At 39.1% G+C, this 3,531-nt stretch overlaps 1 pseudogene; it reads left to right on the top strand.

Moving 5' to 3' along the window:
- The first annotated feature begins 19 nt into the window (after positions 1-19).
- On the top strand, positions 20-1,934 carry LOC147618045 (uncharacterized; annotated as a pseudogene).
- Positions 1,935-3,531: the final 1,597 nt, after the last annotated feature.

The following is a 3,531-nucleotide window of genomic DNA, read 5'->3' as shown; positions in this document are numbered from 1 at the left end:
CTGGTCCAGGACGGAAAAAGAGCTAGGTTATCGTGGTGTGAAAATTGGAGAAGTGAATTTCATTGGCTGGAATTTGATAGAGAGAAAGCACGCATGTATTGTAAGGTTTGCATGGAGGATCCTAATTGCAAAAGTGAGTTTGCAACAATAGGTGCACAAAACATGCAGCATAGTGCCCTAAGTACACATGCACGCTCTCGCACACATAGGTTATCATTGATTCGTTCTATGTCAAGAGGAAGTCTTGAAGTAGGATTGAGCAAACAAAATGAAACACATGACGAAGAGATTACTAATCTATTTCGTACTGCCTATTTTCTTGCTAAAAATGATATCCCATTAAACAAGTTTGTGCCAACGTTAGAGTTTCTGCGAGAATGCAAAACTCCCAATGTACCCGAACATATGTACAACAATGATAAGAGTTGTGCAACTTTTGTTCAATATATTGGAAAAGCATTGTCACATAATATAGTAGAACGATTAAAAAATTCTCCTTGTTTTGGGATCATGATAGATGAATCAACAGATATATCTATCGATGAGCACATGATAGTATATGCATCTTATCTAGAGAATCATTGTCCACGTATATCTTTTTTTGGACTTGTAGATGTTATTGGGGATCGTACTGCCGAGGGCTTGTATAATTCTTTAATAACATTGATCTTAGAAAATGGATTGGACTTAAGAAAGTTGGTTGGATTTGGATCTGATGGTGCATCCATAATGATAGGAAAGAGATCCGGGGTGTCTACTAGATTAAAGGAGTCTTGTCCTTTCATGACATCTATGCATTGTGTGGCTCATCGCACAAATCTTTGTGCATCTAAAAGCATAGAAAAGTTTCCATTTGCAAAAGCTATTGATTCCACAGTTAATGAAGTCGCAACTCTTTTTAGAAAGAGTGTCATCCGCAAAGAGAAATTAAAAGAATTACAAGAAGAATTTGAATGCTCAATAATTCAATTGGATAAAATTCATTCAATTAGATGGTTGAGTAGATCAATGGTTTTAGCAAAGTTTTGTGACTCACTAGAGCCTCTTCTTGAGTTCTTTGAGAGTGAGAATCTCGCAGTCTCATTTATGCATTACATTTCTTAGCAGATCTATATCAACATTTGACAAAGTTAAGTAAAATATTTCAAAAGTCATATGTTGATATTACTAGTATTCCTGGCATTGTGAGTGCTGAGATTTGTGCATTGGAAATAGAGTTTATGTCAGAACCGGATATTGACATGAATGCAAGAAAGGAAGATACAAGGGGTTTTCCTATTATTCCTGATTATGGACCAGAGAAGGGTTTTCTCCATGGTTTACGATCTTCAATAAAAGGTGACCATTTTCGTAGCAAAAAGATATCTCGCTCTTCTGATGGCTCTGATATTGAATTGGTTATTAGCTTTCAAAAAGCATTCACATTAAGTGTTATTAAAGATTTGAAAGAGAGATTTGTGGATAACTCTACCTTGGCTTGTTTTAAAATACTCTCTCCATCTTGCTATCCTCCTAAAAAGCTACTTAAGAATTTTGGAGCTGATGAATTAGACAGGTTGATATCATTTTATGGAGAAAGCAAACTTGCAAATGGTGAGTTAATGGAGAAATTTGTAGATCCAATATCTCTTCGAAGAGAATACCTTACATTCAAGATTCAAGCCACTAATGATTGGAAAGGGTGGAATTTGCGGGACACTTGGTCTTACATAAGTAACAATATCACTCTACAAGAAAAGTATGAAGGGTTGCTAAAGCTAGCGCAAGTTGCATTAGTCCAATGCTCCAGTACTGCAATTTGTGAGCGTGGCTTTAGTATACAGAATATTATCAAATCAAAGTTAAGGAATAGATTGACGACAAAGAGTACAACTTCCTTAATGCGAGTATCCAAGGTCCTCCAATGTCAGAGTTCGACTTTAGCTCAGCAATAGAGCTTTGGAGGCTGATGCCATTACGACAAGACATGCTTTTACAAATGAAGACTAAAAGGTATTTCTAAAAACTTTAGAGATTAAATACATTATTAATGCCTTCATAGCAAAGTACTAACGTATAATACAATCTTCTTTTCATTAGGAGATGGAGGAGCATGAAGGATTTGGGAGCTTGTGAGTAAAAAAATTTCAACTAGTCTTAGCTTCTTTTAGGACGCAATGCAATATTTGTAGTGCATTTATGCACAAGCATGGATGATATTCTTGTGAAAGAAAAATTCTATTTTCTTTAATGATAAATATCATTTTACTCATGAATTTGGCAATCAACAATTTAGTAAATTCTATTGATGTGACCAATCATTTTGTTGCGAGAGTGTTTTAAAGTCGTTTTTAAGTACATTCTCTTGATACTCGAGTTATTTTGTCGCAAGAGTTTTTTAAAGTGTAAAATTCTGGATAAAACTTATAAAACCTTCAAAAATTTTAGAGAAAAATTTTTACACTTGGCAATATAAGAACTTACTTTTGATTTTTCAGATTAAAGGTATAAAAAGATATAGGATTTTGGTTTTTTTCGAACACTGATCTCCTCTCTCTAGAGAAGACCTGCGCCCTTTAGTAATGAAAAAAAAGCGGAAGCCTCTATTCCTTTCTTTTTCCTGCATACGATTTTCTTTTTCTCTCCTGGTCCAGGACGGTGTAGTATCTCTGTTCTCTGTCTCTTCTCCATGCTCTCCTGCGACCTCAACACTCATCTGTTGGTTGCTCCTCTACATCCTGTTCCACAGTCAGCTGCCTTGGCCCTCATTCGCAGTCAGCTGCCTTCGCTCTCATCCACAGTTGGCTACCTTAACCCTCATCCGCAGTCGGCTGCCTGCCTTCCTCATTCGCGCAGCTTCGGCTGCCTTCGCCCTCATTCGCAGTCAGCTAGCTGCCTTCGCCCTCATCTGCAGTCCTTCTCCCTCATTCGTGCAGCTTCGGCTGCCTTGCCTTACCCGCTTTGGGTAGTTATGTCAACCTTGGCTTTAATCACCGCCTTTACCCGCTTCACCTAAGGTTGTCAACCTTAGGTGAGCCTAAGGGTGGCCCGTAGTGCCCACAATAAAATGTGAATATACACCCACAAAATCTTTTTGTGGGTGCGACTTCAATATGTGTGTGACCAAAATCTTTTGGTGTATTTAATTAAATAAAAATGGAGCACAAGTCTAAGGTATTTTTAGTAATTTTGAAGGACTTTAAATAAAAGCTGGCCACCGAATTCTCATCGAATCGCGTACGTGTCACTTTCTATTTTTTGGGAGGTTCGAGAGGATAAGGATGTTGCAAGGCCTTCTAATCTTCCTTACTGTAGAGCAAGGACAGAGAGAGAGAGAGAGAGGGGGGGGGAGGGAGGGAGGGATGTGCATAAGGAGAAAAACGGCCAATAGGTTGAGAGAGAGCGACCCGCGCACAAGAAGGGGGGGAGAGAGAGAGAGAGAGAGAGAGGCGGAGAGAGGGGGGGATGGGCGCACAGGGAGGCTGAGAGAGTGGGACGAGCGCGTACACGGAGTGACGGAGAGAGGGAGGAGAGGGAGAAACAGACGGAGGA

The sequence above is a fragment of the Cibotium barometz genome, chromosome 35, assembly GCF_041138505.1.
Source record: "Cibotium barometz isolate CiBa-2024 chromosome 35, ASM4113850v1, whole genome shotgun sequence".
Lineage (NCBI taxonomy): Eukaryota > Viridiplantae > Streptophyta > Polypodiopsida > Cyatheales > Cibotiaceae > Cibotium > Cibotium barometz.
This window is presented reverse-complemented; position numbering and strand designations above follow the sequence as displayed.